This window comes from Sceloporus undulatus, chromosome 4 (assembly GCF_019175285.1).
Source record: "Sceloporus undulatus isolate JIND9_A2432 ecotype Alabama chromosome 4, SceUnd_v1.1, whole genome shotgun sequence".
In the NCBI taxonomy this organism is placed as follows: domain Eukaryota; kingdom Metazoa; phylum Chordata; class Lepidosauria; order Squamata; family Phrynosomatidae; genus Sceloporus; species Sceloporus undulatus.
This window is the reverse complement of record NC_056525.1, coordinates 17,171,401-17,191,694: the sequence shown is the minus strand read 5'-3', so window position 1 is coordinate 17,191,694 and position 20,294 is coordinate 17,171,401.

Below are 20,294 nucleotides of genomic sequence, written 5' to 3'. Positions count from 1 at the left end.
CACTTACTTCCATGCCAGCATTCTCTAAAGATGCCAGTCACAGATGCTGTCCAGGAATAAACTCTTCCAGAACACGGCCACATAGCCTGAAAAACCCACACAAAAAACTATGGATGCCAGCTGTGAAAGCCTTCAATTTCATATTGGGTGGCAATTGAAATAAATTATGAATTGATCCAGCCCCATCACTAGGTAATTTGTGGCCGCCTCTGTTGAGAAACAGTTGGGCAATCTAGACAGCCTACTCTGCACACCCTGCACTGGTCTCTTGCTTTCCCCTGCTCTCGAAGATCTTTAAGCACCAGTGCTGGAGGAAGATTCACCTGTTCAGTCAGTCAATTTCTTACAGCAAATGATGGAATGTGGCTGGGAGAATAACCTTTTTCTCCTTTGTCCTCAAGTAGCAAAATGTCTTGAGCCAACCCTGAAAGCTTCCTTTTATGTTAAACATGTAATATATGGAATGTGAAACATGTAATACAGTACATATTTTTTCAGTTCTTCTGTTTTTAGTCCGTGGCTACTTTTGGAGGTTTTTTTAGCTTTGGGTTGATATTATTTAACTTTTAAAAATGCATTTTGAAAGAATGCCACCTTCAAAACTTTTGAAAGTATGCCACTTTCAAAATTTAGGAGCTTAGCCCACAGCTTTAAAGAGTGACTTACCACTCCTGAATTGAATTCTAATTAGGGGTGCATCCAGATACTGTTGCATGGATTTTTGTCGCCAACGCTGCTGGGGGGGTGGTGCATCCCGAGTAACTTTTGGCTAGCATCCGAGTTCAGCTGGTTGATTTGCAAAACCAGGAAGCTCCCAGCTTTGAAAAGAGGCTGGCTGAACTCGGATTCTAGCCAGAAGTTACCCGGGATGCACTCTCCCAGAGACGTCGGTGGCAAAAATCCATACAATAGTATATGGATGCAGCCTGAATTAGAATTCAATTTGGGAGAGGTGAGTCACTTTTCAAAGCTGTGCACTAAGCTCCTTACATTGAGAAAATGACAGAGAACTCTCAACTGGGACATATATTCATGAATTAGATAACAGGTTGCACTTGGATCTGCATGACAGGGAAATTATAAATTAAAGGGAAATGTGTCTGTTGCAACTAAAATGAATGCAGAACTTTTCTTGTTCAGATCCCATTAACATGAATGGCATGAGGGCAAGGGAAAATCCCTAGTAGTTTGTGGCCTATGTTAATTGCACTCGAAAACAATTAACCTAATTAGCTACAGAAACCATGTACTGATGCAGTTCTATGCACATTTATTTAGAGGTAAGTCCCTGAATTAAATAGAGTATATTCTCAGGTCATGGAACATAAGATTAGAGCCTTCTTCTTACATTCCTGATAACAAATCTCCACCTTTCTTGAAAGTCATATTTAAACATGAGTTGGCTTCTTGGCTCGACTGTTTGACAACTTTTACAAAACCCAGACAGTTCAGCATAATTTATATGCAATATATCTATGCTGTTTTCTGGAAGGAAAAAAAAAGGCCCTGCCCCCACATTTAGGCCAGAATATCAAGTGTTTTCAACTGGCAGTCAGAAAACAATGTTTATCAAGAGAACACCTTGTGATTATAACACCGTACCTGTCTGTGTGCCGCCTGTCTTTAGCTAAGGCAATCAATAACTCACTTTTGTAAACAACAAGGTTCTTTGAAGTACCACTTCATTGCAAAGACTTCCAATGACATCAACAACAGAAAGAAGCAGTAGCAAAGATAAAGAAGCTGGGAAACATCTGCTCCTTGTTCAAATGAGATAGCCTTTAGGGCTGAAGGGTGGGGTATAAATACCATAAATAAAATAAAATATAAAAAAAATGTATTCCAAGAGGTCTAGAGAACGCACAAAATGGAAATTAATTATGCAGTACTTCACAGCTGATGGCTGGCATCCTATTAATAATATACACATGATTTGGGAGAGGCAGTCCCAAATAATCTTCTGTCATCTCACATTTTCAGCTGTTTGTAAAATGCCTCCCACTTTAACCCTTGTCCTCAGCTTACTTCAATTGCTGCAAAGTGAGGTCCAAAACAAACTGCAGAAAGAATCCAGTTTGAGACCATTCCCTGGCCCAATGTTAGGGAATTCTGGGAACTGTAGTTTTGTGAGATATATAGCCTTCTTTGTCAGAGAGCACTGGTGCCACAATAAACTATAATTCCCAGGATTCCCTCACACTGAGACAGGGCAGTTAAAGTGGTCTCAAACTGGATTATTTCTGCAGTGTGTTTTGGATCTGAGTTTAAAATGCAAAAGCAGTTTGCACTCAGTTAACTTATTGGAGATAGGGAGGCCAGGTGTGGGAAGAAGTTAGCCTTTCCCAGTAGATTCTGGCAAAAATAAACTTTTGTAGCCTTTCCTAGGTTGTGTGTTCTTTCTTATTAATAACTTTGCCATTGTGAGTACACTCTGATGCTCCTTGGCTATATGTGCCCCAGTTTTCATATGTGAAATCCTGGAAGATATACACATGAGGAATTATGTTTTTGGACAAGGCTGATGGTGATGTTAGTGAAGTTGCATATGTGGGTCTGTTGTGCATATGCATTGCCTTTGTACATTGTGCTTTGCAATTGCACAATGAGTCCCAAGGGCCCCATGGGGCCCACATGTGTCCATCCCTGCACCAAACTGCTCAGGATGTCTATATTCAAAGAGGCATTCCTAGATATGTATGCCTGTCTGTATGTCATCCATGTGCATTGACATCCACATATGTTGTGCTACATCAGTAGAGCAGGCCTGCCATATTGGTGGACGGTGTATCTATCCACAGATTAGTGAACCTCCAGATTGCCATCTGCAGATCGCCATTTTCTTCAATGGCAGCGTTTGCACGGCAGATGTACCAGTATAGCTAAGCACATGTTCCTGACATTGAAAAAACTGAGGTGTGACCATTTATGTTTTCCCCATCCACCGGGGGGACTGGAACTGAATCCCCACAGATGCGAAGGAACCACTGTATTCAGTGTAGGGGTTGTGTAATATAACATCAGCAGTGGATAGTTATGCTGAAGCAAAGTTGGATCTTGACTGATACTTGCAATGTTATTCACCTTTTTGTTAAAGGAAGAGTAATTAACATAGCACATACTCCATCAGGAATCTCATTCACAGATATGCTGTTCCAATAGATTCAGACCAGAAATATTCTAAATTTTCTTTTAAATGATCATGGCCATTTCTTTAAAAATAGAATTTTCATACAAATCTTGTGTATGTTCACTTAGGGCAAAATTCTTCCATATTTAAATGAGAATGGAGATGTATTCTATATCAGCATTTTCAAGTGAACTGAATCTTTTCATTCGAAATGGTCAGCTTTTCCATGTACTAACTGAGATGAACATTCACAAGAAGTTCTAAATATGCCTTCTCAAAACACAAAAGCCCCATGTTGCACAATGATCCCAAGTGAAAAGTACAAGTGTTTAATAACCAGTACCATTTCTTAAAACAAATCCCTTCAAGAAATATGGAAAAAAAATTAAAACCCAAGGTAGTTTGGCAGTGGATTTTTATATGTGAAAATGTGGTGTTTGAGGTTGGAAGGACTGAATACAAAATTCTACTCATGGTTAGTTAAGAAACCATATGAAGTCTACTGTACAGGTTTGGACTACTCCAAGATATAATTGAAAGAAGCTGCTTGAGGATTTTTATTAGTGGTGTGGTTTTTTCCAGAGATTAAGCACAACAATGATGTAGCACAAACAGCTTGAACAAATTTGGATTTGTTAGCAACACCAAAGGATTGGTTGAAGTTGTTAGTATTAATATGAAAACAATGAAAAGTTTTCCTATAAAGAAACCTCCGGAAATAATATATTCTGTCTCTCTAGTTCTATAAATTCATAGTCAGTTGAAAAGAATGTTCTAAGTACTACCCATTAAAGCATTACTTTGTTGTAGGAAATCCTACACTGCTGAAATGACCATTAAATCGCCTATGATGAATGCTTCTGAAAACCTTTTTATTTGGTGCTGTTGTATACCTTCAAGTAATTTCTGGTTTATGGTGACTCTAAGGCAAACCTATTATGGGGTATTCTTGGCAGGATTTGTCTTTGCCTTCATTTGAGACAGAAAGTGTGACTTGCCCAAAGTCATGCAGTAGGTTTCCGTGGCCGAACAGGGATTTGAAGCCTTGTCTCCAAAGTCATAAACCGGCACTTTAATCCATTATCCACACTGGGTCTCACAGGACTGTGAGTCAAATGACTCTTCATGTAGTAGACTCCTTCTACTTCTGATATACTGCAGCTGGACTTTAGGTAGGGCTCTGACAGCTCCTATGTAAAAGAACAAGTCTGTGGCTTCAGGAGCTACTGAAGCAATGCATCGGTTGTGAGGTCTTCTCTGCTTTTTCACATTTCTGAAGTGCATGGATTCAGTGGTGGCTGGAAGCTTTCATGTCAACGAGGCAAGGAATTTATTCCATGTTTTTATCTAAACTCTAAATAAGCTATCCAAGGTGCTGAAGCTTTTTGGGAGATATATTTCATCACCTTGGATAGATCCTTCCAAGTACAGACTAAAATCCACAGTAGAATCACTACCAAAATGCAATGAAAGCCACCTGTTCCTGGTTTCCAGACTCTGAGTCTGACCTGGGCTGAATCTCCATTGTAGAAATAATACAGTTTGACATCACTTTAACTGCCATGACTCCATCCTATGGAATTCTGGGATTTGTAGTTTGTTGTGGCACCAGAGCTCTCTGTCAGAGAAGGCTAATTATCTCACAAAATTACAAATCACAGAATTCCATAGCATGGGGCCATGGCAGTTAAAGTGATGTCAAGCTGCACTATTTCTGCAGTGCAGATTGAGCCCTGGCTTGTCTATTTGCTTTGACTTTGGCTCTATTTTCCAGACTCTGCCTTTGGATTCTCTTTGCCTGATCTTCCTAAAGGCTGTGTGAGGCTTTACTGCTATTGGCTTTGGACTACTTGACTGAGACTTTGTCATATAGAATAAGAGAGTCAGGAAGACAGGGTGGTGGGGGAGGAGGCATGTACTGTCCACTGAATGGAGGAAGTGTTCACCCTACTATGAAGATATTAGAGTTAGCCCTGGTTTGCCTGTTTACAGCCAGGTCTTCCAGAGTTACCACTCAGCCCAATCTCATAACATAGCTACAGATAGCCAGATGAGAAAGAATGGTGCATGCTCATCAGAATGGCCTCTTTTCTTTCTTGTCTCCATTAGTCCATTTTCAATAGGGGCACATCCTTTCTGGGTAACTGTGAATTTGGCAGGTGATCTACAGAATGTGAAGGCCCTATACCAGGATGTACTGAGCTGGCACATGGAGTTCTAGGTGTGCATTGTGAATACCAAGGGTGACTTTGCAAGAATGTGGAATCTTCAAAATACACTGGACCAGGCTGTGCATCTTTTGACCTTGAAGGAACATGTGGGTGACAGCTGTGGATAGATCTGGTTCTATAACAACAGTGAGTTGTAGTATCTCAGCTGGCTCTCCTGGCCATAGGGGGCCAACTGCTATAAGCCATTCCTCATTTCACCCTGTTCCTCCACCTATCTACATATCTCTTGTTTTCCTTTTAGCCATGGCACCTATTTCTTGCTCTCCTTGCTTGCCACAACTGCAAAGACAATTTTATGAAAGAAATGTTGATCACATTCTAGTGAAATCTTGATCTCTCTCTCTCTCTCTCTATATATATATATATATGTATGTATATGTATATATAACATTCTGATCCATTGGTGCATCTGAAAAAGTAGACTAATAACCACAAAAACTCATGGTACCAGTAGATTCCTTTTTCTCACCATCCTCATTTCCCTTTTTATCCTGTTTCAGACTAACACGGCTATCTCTTTGGAAACTATTGCATGAGAATGTTTGGGATATCAACCTAGTCTAAATCTAAAGTTTGGTCAAAACTGGGCCATGAATGTGGATTCTAGCTCAAAATAAAATAAAATCCAGAAATCTGAAGGGTTTGCTCAGGAGGTCCCCAAAGTACTTGACAGATTTTTTTAATCCCATGAGATAAGACATCACTCTGGGATCAAGCACATGGATAAATAGTTTTACATATAAATAACTTCTACCTTGAACATCCTTTTTTGTGGAGACATTAATTGTAAACTGATTGTTGTACACTTACAATTTAAAATATCCTATACCTAATACTAGTATATAGTCAGAGGCTGTTCTACAAATCACATGCTCAAATTAGTGAAGTTCCCAGGTCCATTCTTTTCTTCTTTAATGCTACAGGTGAGTTTTAGCATGTCATCCCATGAGTATCTTTTTCCAAAAATGTCTCTGTGTGTATGGAGGTCCTCTCTCATTATACGTTGCACTGATACAGAAAATAAACAGAAACCAATAACTTCAAAAATATTTGAGTCCTTTTCTTCCTTGGTGTCTTTTAGCCTATAGATTAACAGAAAGCTAAATACAAAATTCTGTTTAACCAATTGCTTTGTGAAAGATTTTGTACCAACTTCAAATGCTTTAATATTTCAGCCTTAGCTGCTGACAGAGAATTTCCAGTTAGCTCTTTATGAGATAAGTGGACTACCAAAACAGATAAATTGGTAGTTTTCTCCCTCAATATGGAAAACAGTAAACATTTTTCCCTAGGAGCAATGTTCTGATTCCTTACGAGGAAAGACTTATAGAGCTGGGTATGTTTAGCCTGGCAGGTGATATGATAGCCCTGTTTAAATATTTGAAGGGATAACATATTGAGCATAGAGCAAGCTTGTTTTCTGCTGCTCCAGAGAACAGAACCCAGAGCAAGGGATTCAAAGTACAGGAAAAGAGATTCCACCTCAACATTAGGAGGAACTTCCTGACAGTAAGAGCTGTTCCACAGTGGAACACACTTCCTTTGAGTGTGGTAGAGTCTCCTTTTTGGAGGGTTTTAAACAGAGGCTGGATGGCCATCTGTTGGGAGTGCTTCGATTATGAGTTCCTGCATGGCAGAAGGGGGTTGGACTGGAGGACCCTTGTGGTCTCTTCCAATTCTATGATTCTAGGGGGTACTATTTTTGTGTTTGTTCTGAAAGAGCAATAGCAGATATAAGGATTTATTCACATTTTTTGTGTCAGGATGTGAGCAGCCAACTGGCTCCCCCCTTCTCTCTCTTTCTCTCTCTCTCCCTCTCCAGACATTTATGTATCATTTGCTCTGAACTGACCTACTTGGGTTCAGAAATTCAACTGGATGGGTCACTTGCATGGATTCTCCTTAGAATACTTTGCTGGAATCAAAACTACTGGCAGCAATAACACAATTTGGAAATTTATCATCCGATGATAAATCCTTGAAATGGAATCCACTGGAATAAGATGGAAAACTGTCTGATTAATTGTTTGCGTTACTTCCAATTTCACTTGTCTCTGAAAGACATTTGCCAGAATAGGAAAGTTATGAAAACGCAGATTTATTCAAGAATATGCATTCTTGTCCTCTGTTGTGAGATTTACTGTGCTTTATAAGCACTCCCTTTAAAGATGGGAGTGTAATTATATCGGAGTACCTGTGTGATTCCTTCCACTGGGGAAATAGCAACCTTGGAGGACAGTTTTCATTAGAAATTTTGTAGGTTACAAAACGTTACACCACCTCCCTAGCACTGCTTTTCTGATCTACTATAAATTACTTCCATTATAAAAACTAATAATTAACACTTCCTTGCTTGTGGTAGAATCTCCTGCTTATGGGTCTCCCAAATCATCTCTAGTTTGGACTTTAAAAATATCACAGAGGTGAAAATTACAGTTTCTGGCAGCCTGAATCTAAACTGAAAGATACTCTGGAAAATATTTTTCCATGAATTAACAGACTCCTGTAGCACACTAATGACTAACAAATGTCTTTCAGCATGGGCTTCCATGCACTATATGGACCCCTACATCAGATGCATGGAGTATTATTCAAAGTTCCAGGTATATGTTGGGAGTGCAAATGTAGGTAATGAAATCAGAGGGAACAGAGATGGTATTCATAATTATAGAATTATAGAGTTGGAAAATACCCCAAAGGCCATCCAGTCCAACTGCCTCTCTGAAAACCTATAAAGGAAACTCCACCAATCTCCAAGGCAGTGTGTTCTACTGTCAAACTGCTCTTGCTATCAGAAAGTTCTTCCTAACGTTTAGGTGCAATTTATTTTTCTGTAGCTTGAATCCATTACTTCATGTCTAGGAGATTATTGCATGCACTTTATCCCATTGTATTCCCAATGGGATACACACACATTTAACATCAAAGATGGGTATTACCGCATTCTCCTGTTGGTAGCCTGTAAACAACCTGGGTTAATCATGTGGCTTTTCAAGGACAGGAAAATCCCATTCTTGTAAAGCCATGGGATAAGACTGGGTTGCATACATATTGCATATGGGCTGCCGACAGGAGAATGCGGCAAGAACCATCTTTGAAACTAAACACACAGAATTTATACTTTCTTTGAATATTTTCAAACCATGGATGCTTGAATCCGTGGATAAAAAGTCTGTGGATAAGGAGGGCCGATTGTAACTTCCCTCGATGTAGATGCTATAAACCTATTGATGCAGCCTAGAATTGCATTGGCTTTCTTAGTTGCTACATCACAGCACTGCTCATGTTCAGCCTGTTGCCCTCTAAGAGTTCATAATCCTTTTCTCATGTATTGCTGGTGTTATATATCTGTGCATTTCATTTTTACTGCCCAAGTGCATTAGTATCCTACATTTTCCCTTGTTGAAACTAATAATAATAATAATAATAATAATAATAATAATAATAATAATAAGTTTTATTTATAAACCGCTATTCCGCATTGATCATAGCGGTGTACAGATAAGAATTGCAATGACAAATACAAAATACAGGGTAAAAATTGCAATACATAGATAAAACTTCAGTAAAAACATTTCAAAATTACAAATTAAAACCATACATCAGATCCAGGCCAGCTAAATGCGCTCGATAATACTGTACATATAGGGGGGAGTTGTATAATATCAAGGGACGTCGGGGAAGGCTTACTGAAACAGGAAGGTCTTAAGTCTCTTTTTAAAGAGATCCAGGGAGGTGGCGGAGTGGAGTTCCTCAGGAAGGGTGTTCCAGGTCCCAGGGGCCGAGATGGAAAAGGCCCTTTGTGAAGTTGACACATATCTCATTGTCGGGATCCTCAACAAATTCTTCCCAGATGACCTGAGTGTGCGGGGCAAATTATATGGGGAGAGGCAGTCCTCAAAGTATCCTGGGCCCAAGCCATTTAGGGCTTTATAGGTTATAACCAACACCTTGTATTGTGCCTGGAAGCGAACAGGCAGCCAATGGAGATCATGCAGAATCGGCATTATATGGTTGGCCCTGGGACGTCCAGTGACCAACCTAGCTGCCATATTCTGTACTAGCTGAAGCTTCCGGGTTTGGTACAATGGTTGCCCCATGTACAGCGCATTACAGAAACCCAACCGAGAGGTTACCAGAGCATGTACCACTGTTTCAAGGTCCCCCCAGCCTAGGTAGGGTCGCAGCTGGCGGATCAGCCGAAGCTGGTAGCAGGTGCTTCTGACCGTCGCATCCACCTGAAAAGTCAGCTGGAGAGACGAGTCCAAAAGCACCCCCAGACTGCGAACTGAGTCCTTTAGGGGGAGCGTGACCCCATTCAGGACAGGTGGACAAATTTTACCACCCGGACTGGGAGAGCCTATCACTAGTACTTCTGTTTTCTCTGGATTCAGGCTGAGTTTGTTTTTCCTCATCCAGCCCATTAACGACTCCAAGCAGGCATTTAGAGGAGAGATGCCATCCCTAGTTATTGCATCAGTCGGAGACACAGGGAAGCATATTTGGGTGTCATCAGCATACTGATAACACCACGCCCCGTGTCTCCGGATGATCTCTCCCAGCAGTTTCATGTAAATGTTAAATAGCATGGGGGACAGTGTCATGGCCAGCCAAGATCAGCTCTCAGAGGATGAGCCTCCTCCAGAGCAAGGGCTGATTGAGGCAACGCTAGGTGCTGATCCTGCACTGCCAGGTCCCAGCTGTGCTCTTCCAGCCCCAGAGGAGGAGGTTCAACCAGGTCCTAGTGGTGAAGAGAGGCCTCCTATGATACCACAGCCTAGTGCTGACTCTGGAGACTAAGCTTGCCTGCAGGTGCCTTCTTACCAAGAGAGAAGGGCCGAGAGTGCTTGCAGGCGCAGATCAAAGAGGATTGCCGAGAGGCAATTAGCCAACCAGCCTCAGGTGGCATGAGGGAGAGTTTCCCTTACTTAAGTGGGAGAGAGACTGTTGCTGGTTGCTAGAGTTTATTGCATGATCCCTTGGCATGATTGCTGCTGGCACTAGCTCCTCGCATCTTGATTCCTTGTTACCTTGACCTCGGACCGGACCTTCGTTATCTCCTGGCTGTTTTGACCTTGGACTGTTTGACCACGCTGTTTCCCGGTATCCTCACTTCGGCTTGACTCTCGGAACGTTCGGACTTCTGGAATCCTGACCTCGGCTTGTATTCTTGGACTGCTCTCAGTCTGCTTCCTTGCAAAGTCTGCTTTACTTCCACTGGGCTGAAGGTACTGTTATCAGCACTTGTCAGTGTTTGCTGGCAGCATTCCCGGACAGACAGAATAGCTCCTTGAGGGACACCAGATGTAAACGCCCTCTTATCGGAGCAAACGTCCCCCAGCTGCACCATCTGGAATCTACCCGAGAGGTAAGAATGGAACCACTGGAGCACAGTGCCCCCGATACCTAACTCCCTCAGGCGTTCCAGAAGGATACCATGGTCAATGGTATCGAAAGCCGCTGAGATGTTCAAAAGCACTAACAGGGACACGCTTCCCCTGTCCATGCCCAGACGGAGATCATCGACTAAGGCGACCATGGCAGTCTCAACTCCATAGCCCGTCTGTTGTTAGTTTTGGCCCAGCTTTCTAATCTGTTAAGGTCATTTTGAATTCTGATCCTGTCCTCTGGGGTATTAAGTACCCCTCCTAACTTAGTGTAATCTGAAAATGTGCAATTCACCTGGCCTTGGAAACTTGAATTAATGATAATTACATTGCTTTCAATGGATATTCACAAAGCTGTTGCTGATAATACCAATATAATGAGAATAGGTAAAGTCAGTTAACGCTTACAGAGTAATAAGAAACAGTTTTCCTTATTCAAACCTCTGGTGATAGACTGGAACCTTCAATATAATTGAATTGCTATAATTCAGGCATCATGTAGCTCTCCAGATATTGTAGGACACTTCTTGTTGTTGTTGTTGTGTTCCTTCAAGCTGTTTCTGATTTATGACAACCCTAAGGCAAATCTATAATGGCGTTTTCTTGGCAAGATTTGTTCAGAGGAGGTTTGTCTTTGCCTTTCTCTTAGGCAGATAATGTGACTTGACCAAAGTCACCCAATGGGTTTTCATGGCTGAGTGGGGATATTAACCCTGGTCTCCAGAGTTGCACTCCAGTGCTCAAACCACTATATTATGTTGCCTCCTACAATTCCCAGCATTCCTTGTCAACAGCATCTGGAAGACTGCATGATTCCCACTCCCACTCAAATCTCTCTTCAAGTTACATTGCTCTACAATGATTTCTTTAATTTTTGTGACAGTGTTTCTGGGAGATTGAAATATTCTTCCACTAGCTTTTGAACAATTTCTGATGTCAGATTTATCTCCACTGACTCCTTTGTGTTGAGACTGACCTCTTTGCTCTAGGTAAAATGCAAAAAGATATTGATGAAAAGAGACAGAATATATTATATTGAAGAATAAACAAGTACCCTTAATGTAATGGAAGACATTACATTTCCACTAGACTGTATCTGGAGTTGGCATCTGGATTTGTTTTATTGTATCGTTGTCTAGGATGAGCCGTATCTCATTCCTAAAACATTTGTGTGGTTTCAGGTAAGAGCTATAGGGAACCGCAAAGGGTGTTTTGTCATTTTTCTTCTAGGTTATTGTTCTTGGGTCTTCACCATTTATCTGGCCACAAATCTGGCCTCATTCAGTTTTCTTTTGTTTATGTTTCACTTTTGCCATAAAGCTGGGATTGATTCTTCTCAACTCTCCATACCTTTCTTTGGGGGATATTGTATTTTGAGAAATGTATGATGTTGGGTTGTTGTGGCTGTGTGCCTTCAAGTCGTTTCTAACTTTTTATGAACCTAAAGTGACACTATCTTAGGGTTTTCTTGGCAAGATTTGTTCAGAGGTGGTTTGCCTTTTCCTTCCTGTGAGACTGAGAAAGGTTTCAATCTCAGAGCCCTAATCTAACTGCTATATCACACTGACTTTGCTGATGTTGGATAGAAAAAACACATGTTAAGGATTTATGAGACCTGAGAATTCATGGTGATGTAACCCAGGATGGGAAGGAATAAACAAGAGAATGCAAGGCTATATTTTCTGATATGATATCTGTATCTGTATCTGAAAATCTTCAGGCTGTATATTTGCAACCTACAAATGCCAGTTTAATAGATCTTTAAAGCAATAACAGGCACCTGCTTAATCAATTATATTCTACCTAAGGGAATAGCTCAACTAAGAAGATATTATTGGCAAGATTGTAAAAGAATGTGTTTGAGAAATGCCAGCAAATTTGCATTTATAAGAAATAGACCTGCGTAACTTTATCTCATGGTGCCTGGACAAGTTATTTGGCAGTGTAAAATCTTAAGTGTATACAAATAACGTACAGTATCTCTACCAACATTGTTGCTGAATTTACTGGGTATAATTTTTTTCAATTGCCTGGAAATGATTAGGACATTCATGAAAAGCACTAAGTCAAACGATTCTGTCCTCATATTACATTCACTGGTGTTATTCCCAAAATTCTTCACTATGCACTGTGAAGAAAACACACTGCAATTCTTAACCCCAAGTCCCTGGATGGGTTTCAGAATATCCATGAAGTGGGTTCAAAAATGATCCCTCCCCCTTTAGTGTTTTCAAGTGTTCATTGTAATTTTTCCCATCCCAGACTAAGTTTCTAGGAAGGGTATTGTAGGGTAATTCAAGTTTCCTAAGGCTTCGGCCCTTGGTAAGGAAACAAAAATATCAAAAATATCAAAGCCAAGCCTGTTAGGGTCTAGCTTGTAAATCAGCGGTCTTTTGTCTTAAGATGCTTCTATAAGAATTGCGGCTGTTTCAAATAGCTTGTAGTTTAAAAAACAAAACTTTACTAATGGCTTAAATCTACATATACATGAAAGCTACATCCTAACCTATCTAGTGAATAGTTCAGCTAAAAGAAGGAGTTTGTATCTCACCATCTTTCAGAGGAAAGTTGAGAGAACATGGTGATGGAGAGACTGAAGGGAAAGCAGGAGAGATCTATTGTGTGAGAGGACTTCCTAAGGAAGTTACTTAGATCACATGATCTGTTTACCAACTTACAAAGGTATTTATTGCCCCTGTAATTTAGTAGAACCAAATGGCATGCAAATAGAGATAGAAGACAGTAGAGATGCATGCAGGAAAATACTATCTATCTGAGGAGGGGGAGAGAGAATGAAATGATTTTCCAACAGGTATCAGCTTCCCGTGTAAAAATAAATAAATTGTATGCAGACTATTGTGTGTACACACTTATGTGTATTTTTACAGTCACGAGGTCTACAGTTTGCATCAGATTCTCAAAGGGGTTCATGATCTGTCCCCTTCAAGGTTAAGAACCATGGCAGAAATTCTCCATCACGGTCTACATTACATAAATCTACTTGGCTGTGTAGCAGACGCTGTAAGAAACTCTGTTAGTGAACTGCAAAGATACATACCAAGGCACTGTCAAGATCTGGAGTTCCATTGTGCATCAGCCTCAATAAGCATTGGTTACTTTGCTGGTTCACTTATGTAGTAATGCTACAGAAGCCCCTTGCTGATGTTGCAAAATTGCTTAGTTCTATTTCCTGCAAATATAAGTCCACTTATGAGAACGAACATGCGTGTGTGTGTATGCTTTCAAGTTGGCATAACCTCCAGTCCCAACAATAAATCTTTTTTACTTGTACTCTATTAGATGCCTAGGGAATGTGTTTGCCTTTATGTAAAGCAACTCATTTGACTTCATTTGAATATAGGTTGGGAAATGTGATCTGTGAGCTACTCAAAAGCAACATTAAGAATACCATATTCTGACCTATTATTCTATTATTTGGATGCTTATATTGATAATTTGCTAGTCCAGAAATATTTTCATTCTTCTCTCTCTTTATGTTTCATTTTTTAAATAATGTATGGTGAAGACCAGTTTCAAGAGTCCTTTGATAATGTATATTGATACCCAACCATGAAATAATGAGACCAGACACGTAAATTGGATGAATAAAGGGTCATTTATTTGACCTATAATCTATTTAAAGCTAAGCACTTGAACTTCAACCTTAACTTCAAACTCTGAGCAAATTGATTAAAGTGAAAAGCCTGGTGCGGGTCCAGCTGAAGCCAGGTGTCAATCCTAGACTTCCTCTTCAGCCTTCCCTTTGGGCACAAACCCCAAACCCCAAGGTAAATCCGATGATTCGGATTGCATCCTCAGTCCAGTTCTAGGAAGGTAAACATAAGGCACTCTCCCCCAAATCCCCACGAATTTGTAAGGTTGAGCAAACCCCCCATGTCTACCCCAAAGGCAGGTTCTCTCACAACTCCACGCCCCTTAACGTGTTTAAGCTGATCAAGAGCCTAATCTTTCACCACAAAGGGGTGCCAATGGTGTGTACCAAACAGTTCTATAACCCCATATGGGCCAGTGAAACCTATTTAACAGCCACCCAAAACCAATCACCAGTCCTGGCACACAGTATTGGGTAGGCAAAAAAACCCGGGAAAAGGGGAGAAAATTCCTACCCGGCCCCGAAGCGACCAACAAAGTTCATACTGCATTTAGGGTGGGAAGGTGGGCTGCTTCGTGGAAAAGAGGCAGGATGGGGGGTGCACTGTCCTTATATACTGACTCCGCCTCCCATCACATGCCTCAGCTTAGTCCCTTGGACCTTGCTTATATTGAACATTCTGGTCTCTATCATGAAGGGTATCAAAGCCCCACCCTCCCTCAAGGCTCTGTCAATCGTCCTAGTGTGAAGAATAACTGAAAGAATTCAGCAAAGTGTATTTCCTTTAATCTTCACCATCCTATAGAAGTTTAGATCTGTCTTAAGTTTGAAGTATAAACCAACATTTCACCATTCATGAGGAAACCTTGACAGTGATTTCTGCTGGACACATGGATTTTTCTCCTGGACTACTTAAATGTTTTCCATTTCTGTCAAACAAACCTATGTTGTTATCTTCAGCTTGGGGAACGTTTGGGTACCTTTGTGGCTGTTGCTGTTCAACAGTGACTAAAATACAAATTTGTTCATAAAAGGCAGATTCTTATTTCTTCTGTGCTGAGGTAAGAAATCAACTTAGATTGACATTTTCCATACAAAAATGATAATGTAAGTTGATTTTAAGGTCATATTCTATACTCCTTCAGCTGTCTGGAATGAAATTACCTATCCATGTGTGTGTGTGTGTGTTTATGTGCCGTCAAGTCACCTGTTAACGTGTGGTGGCCACATGAATTTTGTAGTACTTTCTTAAGCAAGGAATACTCAGAGATGGTTTTGCCAGGTTTTTTCCTCTAAAATATAGCCCTGGTGGTTCAGTAGATAAATGTCTGGTACTGCAGCCATTCACAGCCACAAGATTGTGAGTTTGATCCCAGCCAGGGCTCCAGGGTCCACTCAGCCTTGCATCTTCTTGTAGTTCACTAAAATGAGTGCCCAGCTTGTTGGGGGCAATTAGCTTACACATTGTAAACCACTCAGGGGGTGCTTAAGCGGACTGATAAATGGTATAGAAATGTACTTGCTATTGCTACAGCATATGTTCTCAATATGTTAGTTTATCAATTATTATTATCAACAATAGTAGCATTTAATAATGTACAGTAACTATTAATACTTGTGAAAACATTTCTTTACATAATTGTTTAATATAAAACTTATTTGGAGACTGACTAATACATCAAAATTAGCAGTCGCTCCTTTTCTATTTTAGGCCTGCAAATATGCCAATGACCATTTTTCTGTAGAGTGCTGAGTGACCTTTGAGAAGTCACTCTCTCAACCTGAGAGGAAGGCAATGGAAAAACCCCTCTGAAACAATCATTAGTCAGTGCTCATAGAATCATAGAATCATAGAGTTGGAAGAGACCGCAAGGGCCATCCAGTCCAACCCCATTCTGCCATGCAGGAAATCCAAATCAAAGCATTCCTGACAGATGGCCATCTAGCCTCTGCTTAAAGACCTCCAAGGAAACTGAGAGCACATAATAACAGCAGTGTACATTATTAATATGCTCCTTTTATATTTCTTTTTTAAAAAATCACTTCAAAAATAAAAAGGTCCCCAAAGAGATAAAAATCCTTCCCAAAATAAACCCAAACAACCTTTCTGAAGTAAGAAGTAAACATTACTCATTGTACTAGAAAAATACTTATGTTTGCACTTGTCACGTTCCTTTTTTAAAAGTAAGACTATTAGCAACTCCATTACACAAAACATAATGTACCTATATCAGTAATGTTTTAGTTCAGAGGTCTGGCTTTGGCTTCTGCCTGCTTCACCACAACAACAGTAGAACAGTGTTTGGTGTGAATTCTCCCCATGCTTGCAATGTTTCTTCAAGAAGGGATTATTTGTGCATGTATTTTAGGGCTGGATAAAGTGTGTTCTTCCAGATGTCATTGGAGTTCAGCACTCAGCATTCCTCATCATTGACTATGCTTGCTTGGGCTGATGGGTGTTGTAGTCTTGTTTTACTTTAGAAAATGAGCAAGTCATGCCCTCAGACATATGGACTAGCCTACCCTGTTTTAACCCCATTGGGCCTGGAAGCTTTCTGTTCCTCTACAAAATCCTTTGGCAAATATGATTGGAGGCTGAATGAACCAATGATGCAGACGTCTTTAGTAGAACTGAGAACTGAACAGTCCTGCAGATATTGAGGACCTGCATCTCCCAGCTGTCCTAACCAGCATAGAAAACGATGAGAAATACTGTGAACTCAATAGAATTTGGAAAGCCTCAGATATCCCATCCTGACCTACATGAATGAAATCCTCATGGGGAGGAGAAACATTTTTAGAACTTAAATAACTGCTGTTATACAAGATAGATTAATGTCTATACTTTACAACATGGAGCATGAGGCAGGGATGAACAGCATTCCTGTGGTTATAGAAAATAAAGGGCAAAGCAGGACCCAACATCTTGATTTTCCCACATATGACTGCAGACAGCTTTTCATTCCTAATGTTTCTTTTGTTAGTGGTATGTTTTGCTAACCTTTCAAATTCGGCAGCCTCCAGGGTGGACGTGTTAATGCATCTTTGTTCCTGTTCCTTAATTTCTACCGACACGGATTAGATTTAAATAAAACACACAGGCACAAGATCCTTCAAAATACCACTTGAAAATGTAACCGGCAGCGTTGCGCCTGTGCTGCTGAGAACACAGAGGTGCCAATTAAAACATACCAGTCTCTTCTGAAAAATAATTTAAAGCAACTAATCCTAGTTCTTCATAGATAAATATTTATCACCCATGATTTTTCACAGAATGAAAACAGACTGAAAACATGTCCTCCCTCATTCCCCCTTCCTCTATGGAGCTTAAGAGCCAAGTCATATGCTATGGAGAAGGCAGTTTGCCTTGGACATGGGAAACCAACATTTATATCCCCACACAGCTCATGGGTGGTCTGCAGAAAACTGTCCTTCTGCCTCACAGGGTTGTTGTGGAGTTAAACAATTTGCTGTAATGGTCCTGCTCTATAATGCAATTGGCTCTTTCTTCTTATATTTGTATTAGGGGTGAAAAAAAAGAGTAAAAATATTTGTACAATTGTAAAAAACAACAATTTGGAATTTACTCTACACAAAATTTGTATGTGGATATTCTGCACAGAAAACAGCACTCCCCCCAAACCCTCCCCCCACAGTTTTGCACAGAGATATTGTTTCCTGAAGAGAAATGCTGCTTTCTCTGCAAAATAAAAACTACCATCCATGCATTTTGTGCAGGATGAGTCATGAATTGTGAACAGAAAATTAGTGAAGCATTAAATTCCTAATTTGAACACATTTTAAACTCACATTGAACAGACACTCATTTTATTATTATTATAAATATATCATTTATGAGATGCTTATTTTCAAGTAAAGGTGTTTACATTTAAGTGAATAGATACAAACTTTCAAGTGCATTGCTGTTTATGATCAAAGGATCATATATTCAAGCAGACTTTTCATTGGTTGACTATTAAAGCTGATTAGAACAGCTTTGAATGGCTTTTTAATTCAAGTAGGCTTATTTGCAGTTTTTGGTCACAGAGAGGTTTTTTTGTTATTGTTCTATGTCATCAAATCAGCTTCAACTTATAGTAACTCTAAAAATGAGAGGCCTCCAAAATATTATGTAATCAACAGCTCTGCTTGTTGTTGTTGATATTAGCTGCCTTTGAGTCGACTTTGACTCATGGCAACCCTGTGGATGAGACATCTTCATGACCCCCTATCCTCAACCTCTCTGCTCATGCTCCAAGAGGCTGCTGGATGGAGTCATGGCAGTTAAGGTGATGTCAAAGTGCATTATTTCTACTGTGTGCAGATATAGTGACTTAATGGTTAAGATGCCAATTCTGAAGATCAGAAGATCGGAAGGTTGACAGGTTGAGATTCGAGTGATGCATGATGGGATGAGCTCTGCCAACCTAGCAGTTTGAAAGCATGCAAATGCAAGTAGATAGATAGGTACCACTTCTCAGTAGGAAGGTAACAGCGTTTGGTACAGTCATGCTGGCCACATGACCACCAGAGCAGTCCTCGGAGAATGCTGCCTCTTCGGCTTAGAAACGGAGATGAGCACTGCCCCTTAGACATTCATGTCAAGGGACTACCTTTACCCTTTGCCTTTAGAAGGGGCAGCATGGCACAGAAGGAGATGACTGGGGGACCCTGGGCTACTTGAATAAATTTATATTGTTACTGTTGTTAACTGCCTTCGAGTTGATCCCAACTCTGTGGATGAGGCACCTCCAAGATTTGCTGTCCTCCATTACACTGCTCAAGTCCTGTAAATTTTGCTTGTGACCTCCCTGGTTCAGCTTAGCCATCTGGTATGCTGTCTTCATTTCTGTCTACTGCCCTCTACCTTTCCCAGCATTGATACACTGGAATTTGTCTAAGTGTCAATTGATGAAGCTTCCATAACAACAACAACTACAACTACTACTGCTATGACTTCTTCTTCTTCTTCTTCTTCTTCTTCTTCTTCTTCTTCATTGTCAAGCATCTGTAATGTGGTTTCTTTCTTTTCCTACTGCCTTCCACTTTATTCAGCATCATCATCTTTTCTAGTGAGTCATGTTGCCCCATAATATGTGGAAAGTTCAATAGCCTTCATTTAGTCATCTTGACTTCTACTGAGAGTTCGCCCTCAGTTTTCTCTGAAACCAATCATTTATCTTTTTAGCAGTCCATGGTGTCCACACAACTCTTCTCTTCTAGCACATTTCAAACGAGCAGATTTTTTTCCTCTCAGCTTTCTTCACTGGCCAGCTTTCACAACCACAAATAGAAACTTGAATTAGTTGGAAATAGCAATTGGGTTTTAGCCTGTACATATTAATTTATGTGTCTGTCCATTTTTGTCTATATTTAAAGTTTTTTTTCAGAATAAAATTCTTTGAAAAAAAACAATTCAAGAAATTTTGAAGATGATTTGTGAGCTGTATTTTTAATAATATATTTTTACACTATAGCATGAGAACATCCTTCTCATCATGAGTCCTTATATTATTTTGCAGGGCCTGTGGCATGTAAATAGAGTTACATTGGAAACAACCTGTTTTATCCAATTACGTTTACTTTTGCTCTGTACATAGCCACTATGGTTATTCTGGCAGGCTAAACAGTGGTTTATCTGTCATCTTAGGTTGCTTACCCTTATCGGAGCCAGTAATCTGCTGAATCGGATGTATGGTAAACACATTAGTGTAATTGATTTATTTATTTTAAAGACTCCTGATTCCTGAGTTAACACATTTTTGCTGCAGAAGAGAGGTCAAGTAACTAGAAGGCAAGAACCAAGAGCTTGTTCTGGACCTGGAACAAAGGAAACAAGTCCTCAGTTTACTAGAAATCTCCATTAGCAACATTGCTTCTTATTTCTCAGAGATGAGATTAAGAGGATTCCATCAGCAGTTTGATGCCTTAGATAA